The 11,050-nt window shown below is 37.8% G+C and overlaps 1 long non-coding RNA gene across 1 annotated transcript; it reads left to right on the forward strand.

Moving 5' to 3' along the window:
* The first annotated feature begins 6,893 nt into the window (after nucleotides 1–6,893).
* On the forward strand, nucleotides 6,894–10,367 carry LOC122743846. The gene is made up of 3 exons (XR_006355029.1): nucleotides 6,894–7,123; nucleotides 7,355–7,469; nucleotides 9,244–10,367. It is a non-coding gene; the product is annotated as an uncharacterized LOC122743846 (long non-coding RNA).
* The last annotated feature ends 683 nt before the right edge of the window (nucleotides 10,368–11,050 follow it).

Here is an 11,050-nt window from a genome sequence, read left to right on the forward strand (position 1 = left end):
AGGAAGTGCTGCTCGTTCTCTTGCTCTCTCTTTCCTGGCAGGAATATTGTGTTGGTGGCAGAGGGGATGAAGAAGGAGGCCAGGCTGAACTCTTAGGGTAAATAGGCTTCGCTATCTTTCTGAACTCCACATGTTCTCTCTTTACTCTTTAATAAATGCTTAATGCCAAACTTGGTGCTAAGGCTTCTAATTTATAAGTAAACCCTAGCTACTTTTCCCTAAACTGGGGACTGGGGACAGAAAAAAGGTGACCACACATTAGATTTTAAATGTCACAGAACTAATTTACATATTGAATTACATATAACAAATTAAATATAAAAAAGCATCACAAGAAATGGAAGACATATCACATTAAAATTTTTTGAAAGAATTAAAAGTCATAAGACATATGTCAGTAAATGTAATTATTATATATTGCTCTAATTAATTGGTATACTGCTTTAAGCAAAACCACTGTATTTATGAGGATGGAGTACTTTGAACTCAGTCCTCTCTCTAAAAATTGGCTCTGAGTCAGTCTTTACCATGATGAGGAGGAGTGGGAACTGGGAAGACAGCCATCCTTCAAACCTTAGATGGGGAAAAAATGGAGGACAATTGTTTTAGAAAGATGAATAGCAGGGCTCTTCAAGTAGCCTCAGTCTCTGACTCCATACTATTGACTCCTTTTGGCAGTACTGTCACCAGCTGTCTCCTTCCCTCCAAACCAGCCTGCACACACCAATGCCAGTTTCACTGCTTTTGATTTTGTCAGTCTCTTGATTTTTACTCATTGTCTACAAAATTAACCAACCCAAACTGACTTGGAAACCATTATGCAAGGTAGCCCCCACCCTCTTAATCCTGGCTTCTTTCCCATCCTTTCTTAATGAGAACTCTCCATTAAAGACAAGCACATCTCTGGCCTCTCCAACCCATACCCTATATACTCATTATCCTCACTTCCCAGGCAGTAAGGCTAATTAATTTTAAATATTTATATGTTTCTTATTAAAAACCAATACAAGGGGGCAGCTAGGTGGCACAGTGGATAGAGAACTGGCTCTGGATTCAGGAGAACCTGAGTTCAATTACATCCTCAGACGCTTGACATTTACCAGCTGTATGACCCTGGGTAAGTCACTTGACCCTCATTGCCTTGCAAAAGAAAAAAAGAAAAGAAAAGAAACAATACAACCACATACAGAGTCTTATGTTGTACATCTCTCCAGTCAATTTTTGAATGTTGTAAAGACCTTCATGCTGATGAAATGACTGAAAGTATTCATTTAGAATACTAGTCTTAAATTGATCCAAAGAATGAAGTTTTGGGGCATACATAACAGTTTTGACATGACAGCATAAGGAAAAAAATTAATGGAGATTGATTAGGTGACTGGTAATCAAACAAGAGGACCTCCTTTACTGATACATGGATCTTAGAAAGTGTCATCCAGACACTGTCACATATACAGCGCATAATGATAACGTTCCTGGGCTTATTAATATAAAATTTTATTATTCAAAACTCACAGAACTAAGTATAATAGTAAATGATTAAACCTTCAGGTTATTTTTCTAAGTTTTGATCATTTATACCTCTGAAGTTATGAAACTAAAAACTACACTGAGATCTTTGAACTCCCTGTATAGCAGAAAATCTAAAAATACTTTTTGCTTTCATTTTTTCCCTCCCTTCCCTCTTTCCTTTTCTTTTCCTTTCCTTTCTTCTTTTCTCACTCCCACACTCTTCTCCTTTCTTCCTTCTTTCTTTCCATTCTTCCCTCCCTCTTCCCCCCCTTCCTTCATTTCCCCTACTTTGTTCATTCCTGCCTATGAGTTAGACCTGTAAAAAGTTTTGTAAATCTAGTTTGTCCTTGCCAAGGAATCCATGGAGTTGGGGTGGGGGGCAGGGGATGTTGTTAACCATTTAACAGGAGACTCAGATAATTCCATGTTTCTATTTTATTTTACCTACACCAGATCTGGCCCGTTTCAAAAGAGTGCCATCTTTCCAAAAGAACCAAGGGACCTAAAAGGAGATGAGGAGCATCCAAATGGAAGGACACTTGATCATAACTCTAGTTACAGATAGAAACTGCCTGAGAATCTGATGTTAAGTCCTCTTCCTGGAACCAAGTTAAACACATAACTCTTTGACCCATGTTCCATGGGATGCATTTCTGATCAGAAACTTACCTGATGTCCAACAGGAAAGAGATAACAGGACAGTGTCCTCTATTTTAACCCAGAGATAGTGGGAAGAGATTGGATTCAACAGGATCTTATTTACAGAGTAGAGTTCTGTCCTTGTCCTGCTTTCACAGATTAGTAAACAACTGAACCAAATATCCAGCTGTTATTCACATTGCTCCTAAAGGATACTGGAAGATTGATAGAGAATCACAGAGACAGAATTTCAGAGCTTACTTCCCACAACCCATACCTAAAAATGAGTTCCCTCAACCACATACTTGAAAAGTGGTTAACCAGCTTTTGCTTGAAGAACTTCAATGTGTAGGAAATACAAAACTGTCCCATATCTGATTACTTCTTCCATTTTTGTAGAGACCCTAAATACTATGAATATGGATCATTCGAGTTCCTCTACTTAGCCAAAACTAAAACCTTAAGTGCTAGAGCCAAAGAGTATGAGAAATAGGATTCTAACCTCTCTCATTAGAGGCCAGGCTCTCCTAGAACTGATCATGGTTCGAGCATGTGCATAGGTCTAGAGCTGAGATTAGCTCCTTAGTACAAAAAAGAGGGAGTGCCATGCCCCAGCCCTGGGGATCCTACTTTAGGTTCTTCATGTTAAATGATGAATTTGACAAAACATCAAGTAATAGTGACAGTTAAATGTGCAAAGAACAAGAGAGAGGGTAGTATAGGAAAATGGACTTATGTACAATGTTTTCAAAGTATATATTAAATTTAAAACAATAGCAACAAAACTGTTCTGCTTGTCTATAATCCCTAACACCCTCCGTATTCTTCTCTCCTCTGTGTTTGTTTTTAAGATTTCCTTGATGGGTTTTTCTTTCTTTTCTTATATTTTTGGATCACTGCCCATCTACTGCTTCCCTATCACTACCCAAACCTGTCTTGTAACCAGTAAGTATAGCCAAACAAAATAAATCAAGAGCAGTTTTTCTGATAAATGTGTTCCAAAGATTCCACCCAGTAAACTGTTTCCTTAATAATTCTAACTTTTGCATAATCAAAACATTGGGTTTCTTTTGCAAAGTAATAAATTTTAAGGAACAAAAAATGTTCTTTTTCTCTTTTATGATCAACTCTAACCCTTCTTTAAAGAATTTTTCCTTCTATTCCTAGTTTTGGAAGAGATATTCTTCCTTTCTCTTTTCTCCTCTTGTTTATAACATAACCTTTTTGATTTTATTATGTAACCATTTGGAGTTGTTGCGATATATAGTGTGAGCTGTGACTTTTATGACTGGATCTTTTCTTGGATTTTGACTTCTGAACTTCAGGTGTTTTTACTGCCACTTTTTCTTCCTTGTAGCTATTCTCTATAGTAGTTAGATTGGTGGCTATATACCAATTGTTATTTCTCCTTTCCTTTTCAATTTAAGGCCCTTTTAAGTACATTTAAGAGAGGTAATATGGTATAGTGGACAGAGACCTGGCCTCAAAGCCAAGCAGATCCAAGTTTATATACTGCCTCTCTTACATACCCTTGGCAAGTCACTTAACTAGAGCATGAGCTCTAGGCAATTCTCCAAGACTCTAAATTGCAGGCAAGGTATTGGTAGAGAGTGTGGAGTTCCCTATACCAATGTGATTTCACAGGTCCAATACCTATCTCTATCTTTGGATTAGACTTTCAATACCCTAAGCAAGTATGGTTAGTTCTTGTTAGGTGTATGTCTGGCCTGAATCCTCTCATTCCTATTTGTTAAGCTTTGGTCTAGAAACCTTAATCAAGTTCTGGGATACCATCTTCTTAACCAGGTCATAACTTCCCTAACCTTCCTTTGTCTATGGCATCCCTTTACTTTGATGAAACCTTAGCATCTTCAATTTCTTTCTTCAAGATTTATCATCTCCGAGACAACTCTGAAGCACTTATGATAAAAAATGTTATCCATCCCCAGAGAATGGTCAAGGGCAGCTAGGTGGCGCAGTGGATAAAGCACCGGCCCTAGATTCAAGAGGTCCTGAGTTCAAATATGACCTCGGACACTTGACACTTACTAGCTGTGTGACCTTGGGCAAGTCACTTAACCCTCGTTGCCCCCACAAAAAAAAAAAAGAGAGAGAGAGAGAGAGTGGTGTCTGAATACAGATTTGAAGCATAATTTTTCCCCTTCTAATTCTTGAGGGGCTTTTTGGTCTATGTTTTCTTTTACAATATGACTAATATGGAAATACATGACTACACACGTATAATGTATATTGTATTGCTTGCCTTCTCAATGTAGGGGGAGTGAGGGAGGGAGGAAAGGAGGTAATTTGGAATTTAAAAGTTTTTAAAACTAATGTTAAAATTGTTTTTACATGTAATTGGAGAAAAATTTGTGAAAATATTAAATTAAAAAAATAAAATAAAAAAGATTTATCATTGTTCAGGACTTTTTCAGGTTTTTGGCAAATTCACATTCCTTTTGAATCATTGGAAGTAGGGTATTATTCATATACTGTAATCAGTCTAAAGAATTCTTTGAGATCTTAGAAGCATATCCCCAAGAGTGCAGTTACCTCTATTGTCATTAACAAGTGAACACAAAGCTGTTTCAGTACCTTTCAGCAGAGGGCAGGCAACCTCTATTCTTCGTCTCTTCTTCCCCTACCCTCCATAAATAAATTGACTTTTGTAGATTTACTTTTTCATCCTTTCATGGGCAAGCGGCTACTTTCTCTTCAGTGTCTACCTTTTTTCTCTCACATTTTCTTTTGATTTTCACATGGAATTTCTTCTTCTCCCTTTTCTCCCTCTTCTCCCTCCCTCTTCTCCTTCTCCTTCTCCTTCTCCTTCTCCTTCTCCTTCTCCTTCTCCTTCTCCTTCTCCTTCTCCTTCTCCTTCTCCTTCTCCTTCTCCAACATCATTGTCATCATCATACTCTTTGTTGTCTTCTTTGTTATCATCATTATCTTCTTTGTCACCTTCATCTTCATCAATTTTCTTCATCCTCTTACTCCTCCTGTCCCCTGATGACCTAGGGCATGGAAGCAAATTCCTCCAGCCTGAGAGTAATCAGTTTTCATTTTTCATGCTGATTTACATCTTTCTCTTTTATGGTGTTTAAACACTTTCTTTTTTAATAATATTTTCCAATTGTATGTAAAGACAATTTTTATCATTTTTTTACTAGATTTTCAGTTTTCTCCCTCCTCTCTTCTCTTCCTAAAATGGTAAGTGATTTTATATAGGTTATATATGTGCTATCATGTAAAATGTATTTTCAAATTAGTCATAGTTGTGAAAAAAGAAACAGACCAAAATAGAAAAAAAACACACAAAAAATAAAATAAGTGGAAATAGTATGTTTTGATCTGCATTCAGAGTCAATCGGTTCTTTTTCTGGATGTGGATAGCATTTTCCATTATGAGACCTTTGTTGTTGTCTTGGATCATGTATTGCTAAGAAGAGCTAAGTTATTCATTGTTGATCATCACACAATGTTGCTGTTACTATTCACAATGCTTTCCTGGTTCTGCTCATTTCACTTACATCAGCTCATACAGGTCTTTCCAGGTTTTTCTTTTTTTTAATCAGCTTATCCTCATTTCTTATTACACAATAGCATTCCATTACATTCATATACCACAAGTTTTTCAGCCATTCCCCAATTGATGGGCCGTCTCTTAATCTCAAATATTTTGCCACTGTAAAAAGAGATGCTTTAAATATTTTTTTCACATGTAGGCCCCTTTTATATAGTCTTTCCAGAATTAAATGTCTTTTCCAAGTTATAATGCAATAAAATTTACATTTAATAAATGACCAGAGAAATAGATTAAAAATTGAATGGAGACTAAACTATCTAATTAAAGAATGAGTGGGTTAAAAAAATCATAGCATCTCACACCTATCAGATTGGCTAATATGACAGTAAAGGAAAATGATAAATGTTGGAGAGGATATGGGAAAATTAGGACACTAATTGTTGGCGTTGTGAATCTTTCTGGAGAGCAATTTGGAATTATGGCTAAAGGGCAATTAAATTGTGCCATTTGATTCAGCAATACCACTAATAGGTCTATGTCCCAAAGAGAATATAAAAAAGGGGGCCTGCCATGATTCTAAGAGGTAGCATCTGAGTTAGGTTATGAAAAATCGATAAAAATGAATCAATTTGGTGTGAGTTAGCACAAAGGGAGGTCACTGACGATATAGAAAGCAGTTTGAACAATGTCACAGAGACAAAGAACATACCTGGAAACGTGGGTGGACTGAGGGTAGGGTTGGTGTGGCACAAGTGCAGTTTGGAAGCAAGGACAAAATGCTTGGGGGACTGAGCTTTTGTGTTCTGGGATAGCATGAGCAGTGGCCCTAGCAGCAGTAATATCTACATCTTCACATTCAGTCCAAGACTAATCGATTGCAAGGTCTTACAAACAGTTTTGCAATCTCTGGACTGCATGGGAGGGTAAAGCAAATAACTATACACAGTAGGAAAGTGTCCTTTTCACATGCTGGAAAAATGTGGCTTCCCTTTGCTCTAGATGTTTTTTGTTGTTGTTTGTTTTGTTTTGTTTTGTTTTGAGAGGGAGTTACATTATAGCCTTGTTTATGTCCTTCTCCAGGAAAATGTTCTGCTTGTAAAATAAGCAAATTAGGCTTAAAGCCAACACTTTGAGATCTGACCTGCCCTGGAGCCTGCTGGTTATCAGATGGATTCCCAGAAAGTCACCAAAGCATTAAGCCCAAAGATGATCACCAGCCAGGATCTCCCTCAATGTGTGTTCTATATTTCTCTCTGACCTGAGATGAGGAGCACAGCTGATAAAATTCTCCTTTTGCCACATCAAAAAGACCCCAAAGGTCTATCTACCTCTGTGTGTTCTCTCAGGTTGACTTGAGGGGTTGTAATGTATTTTAGTCAGGATCAGAAGCATTGAAGGCTCCAATCAATAATTGTTCATTGTGGGCCCAACCAGACCTGATATGACAAGGTAACAATAAGTGAAGTTCAGTGTATGTGTCTTTTTAAATGAAAAATTCTGTGTAGCCACAGTACATAACCAATGTATGAAATGATATTCAAACCAGTGACTGATTTTTAAGTCAGGTATTAAATGAATCTTTTAAAACATTGATTTATTCTTATTCATTCAATAATAATAATAATAATAATAATAATAATTACTAATAAAACAACTCACATTTTTTTCTGGTATTCTAAGGTTCACAAAGAAGTTTACAATACATCTATTGTCCCATTTGATCCACATGACAGCTCTAAGAAGTAGTTGCTATTATTGTCCCATTTTACAGATGAGGAAACTGAGATTGTCTAAGGTAAGATTCTAACTCATGTCTTGCTGATCCACCACTAACACTCTATCAAGTGTACTTTCTAGCTACCACAAAGAAAAAGACTTTCTAATAAAGTCACAGAAACCTTAGACTAAAGTTCTGAATATTAATGAACTATGTAACCTTGGGCTAATTACTCACCTTTACTTCCGTCATGTACAAAACAAGTGTGTTGGATTAAATGCTCACTAGGGTGGCCTCTAGTTTTAATAGGTCTAGGAAATATTCACTTAACACATACTATATGCAAGGTACTGTACTAGGTGATCTGGAGGGATGGTGGTGGTTGTTATCATTCATTCTCAAAGACCAAAATGGCATCACTATGTTGGAGCTCAGGCTACAGTATGTCCAACTATGGCTCATATGATCTCAATATGAACTCATAAGGCTTTACTACATGACAGGCACAAATAGTTCATATGAACATTTGGAGTGGAGATATTTCTAAAACTGTATATCTCATGTTGTTTTTGAGCTACTGCAATTCTGCTTTGTTCATGAAGCATAGCACCTTCTTTGATGTGGGCACACATGTGGGACCCTTCTTTGTGGGCCTCTTGATTTGGGCATCTTCTGTGATGCTGGGAATATTGTATGTGAGAATATTATTACCAGTGACCACTGCCAAGAAAGCATGAGGTGACCTTTCTGAGGTCACATCAGTGTCCAGAAGTTACCTTTAAGTCATATAAATCAATGGACTTGAATGCTACCAGCCAATTAGCTTGGAGCTGTGTGTGGGGAACGCCCCTCTTCCTGTCCCACAGAGAGGCAGGAAGTAGGAAGTATGGCAGGCACTCTCTCTCTCTCTCTCTCTCTCTCTCTCTCTCTCTCTCTCTCTCTCTCTCTCTCTCTCTCTCTCTCTCTCTCCCTCTCCCTCTCTTGCTCACGTGCTCTTTTTCGTTCCCGAATCTCATGTTGGTGGTAGAAGGAAAAGAAGAAGGAGGCCAGGATGAAGCCTAGGGTAGATAGGTTTCTTTCTTTTTAAAAAAATTTTTTTTTGTTCATGCATTTTCCTTTGATTGTTTTCCAAAATATATGTAAAACCAGATTTTGACATCAATTTTTTAAAACTTTGTGTTCCACCTTCTGTTCCTCCCTCCCTTCCCACCCCCCACCCACAAGAACTCAATCAATTCAAAATAAGTTATACATGAGTAGTCATGGAAAACATTACCACATTAGATAGGTTGTGAGAGAAAACAGTTAAAAAACAAAACTTCAGATTAAGTAATTGTCAAAGAAAAAATATTTTTTTAAATGTGTTTCCATCTATTCTCAGATACCATCAGTTCTTTCTCTGTAAATGGGTTGCAATTTTTATAAGTCCTTCAGGGTTATATTGGATCATTGCCTTGCTGAAAATACCCACATGCTTCCCAGCAGATCATCTTACACTATTGCTGTTCTTTTGTATACAGTACATTTCATTCTGCTTCAGTTCATGTCTCTACAAGAAAGAAGCAGGCATACATTTTGCAACCTGAATAGACAAGTCTCTCATGTGTTTGCATTCATTAAAATATAGCATCATAGACTAAAATCTGGATGGGACCTTAAGAGGTGATGAGGTCCAAACCCTACATTTGATAGATTAGGAAATTGGGGCTCAAAGGGCTTATAGGATAATAGATTTTGAGCTGTAAGAGACCTTACTTTTCATCTAGTTCAGAGAGTGGGGAGAGTGTGCTGCCGAGTGGCAGGATGGGGTATTGGCATACTAGAGATGACACAACTTATCAAAACCTTTCAGAACCTTGGGAAGAAAATTACATTTGGTGCCTGTATGCTGACCTGGGGAGGACATTTTCTTCGTGGAAAACACAATGATAACCTAACTAAGGATAGTAGCCTGTCAAGAAAGCCCAGGTATTTGGAAATCAACTCATTCCTTTCAAAACATAAGCGAAGAAGGCAACTGACTCTCAACCCTGCATCAAACAAAGGGAAAGCCATAAATCTTTTTGAAAATATGCTGTCCCAGTTTTATACTTACCAGGCATGGATGTGACTGTAATCAAGATAGACTATAAAGGACAAGTCAAGAAGATCTTGGAAATCTGGTGAAGCCTATTGACCCCTTCTGAGAATAATTTTTGAAATTCATAATTGAAGGAAATGCTGAATTTCAGTTAGAGATTAGTGAAAATAAAGAAGTAATTTTTTTCCCATTAAAGTTCACAGACCTCCTTAAATGTACCCATGGAGCCATTGGATCCTAGGTTATAAGAGAAATTCTTATTAAATAACAAATTATTGGGGAGATCCATGACCTTTACTAAAATTTTACCCCAACTAGGCTATATTATCTAGGTGTAGATGTTGCCCCACCCAACTAGGAAACCTTACAAATTATTTAATCTAAGGTTAATTCTGACCCACTGTGTTCTACTGAGGCAGGTTAGGGCAGGGAGGTAGATCCTTTGTCTAAATTACCCAATACAGGGAGAGGGGAGTGATTTGGAAATAAATGACATGATCAAAGTGACATTCCCCAGACCCTTATTAGAAATAGTCCACCGGGGCAGCTAGATGGCATAGTGGATAGAGCACCGGCCCTGGATTCAGGAGGACCTGAGTTCAAATCCGGCCTCAGACACTTGACACTGAGTAGCTGTGTGACCCTGGGCAAGTCACTTAACCCCAATTGCCTCACCCCCAAAAAAAAACAAAAAAAAAAGAAATAGTCCACCACTCATTATAATATTCATTCTTCTCATTAATTGTAAACCAATCAGGGTTCATTAGCACCCTCTGGAATACCCATTCTTCTAAGGGCATATAAGCATTGAGTGGGTTCTATGAGGGGTCTTTGGCATAGATGGCACAGTGGACAGAGCACCGGCCCTGGAGTCAGGAGTACCTGAGTTCACATCTGGCCTCAGACACTTAACACTTACTAGCTGTGTGACCCTGGGCAAGTCACTTAACCCCAATTGCCTCACTAAAAAAAAAAAAGAGTATAACTGATTCCCTTTTTAAATTATATGTTAACATGATTAATAAAATGATTACTTACTCATAAACTATGTATCTTGAAATTTTTATATGTCACCATAAAGAACCTCTGATCTACTCCAACCCCATCATTTGCCAGATGAGGAATGTGTGTCATTTGAAATATTGGGGGGAAGCCTGTCTCTGTTCTGAGTTATTGGGGAACTTAGCTGTGGTTTCTAATATATTGATTGCTACTTTAAATTAGAGGTTATTGCACCAGTTTTTGGCATTAAACATTTATTAATCATATTTAACATTAGTAAAGAATTAGAGTTCAGAAGCCCTATATTACCTAGATAGAGAGAACAGTGAGAGGGGATGAGTAACTGCCTCCTCCAGCATCCCAGCCCAAGAGAGAGAGAGCAAGCTTCCTTCAGACAAGAGGAGAGGTGGCCCTTACACGCTGTTATAAGCTAATTGGCTAGCATCATTCAAATCTATTGGTTTACTGGACCTGAGGCTGGTCCATATTAAAATGAGTAGTGCTGGGCTGAGCTCAAGGTCAGAGCCTTTGCTCCGAGGGCAAAGACTTTCAGGCAGGTGAGGTTTCTATTGTCTAC

The sequence above is a fragment of the Dromiciops gliroides genome, chromosome 2 (assembly GCF_019393635.1).
Source record: "Dromiciops gliroides isolate mDroGli1 chromosome 2, mDroGli1.pri, whole genome shotgun sequence".
Taxonomy (NCBI): domain Eukaryota; kingdom Metazoa; phylum Chordata; class Mammalia; order Microbiotheria; family Microbiotheriidae; genus Dromiciops; species Dromiciops gliroides.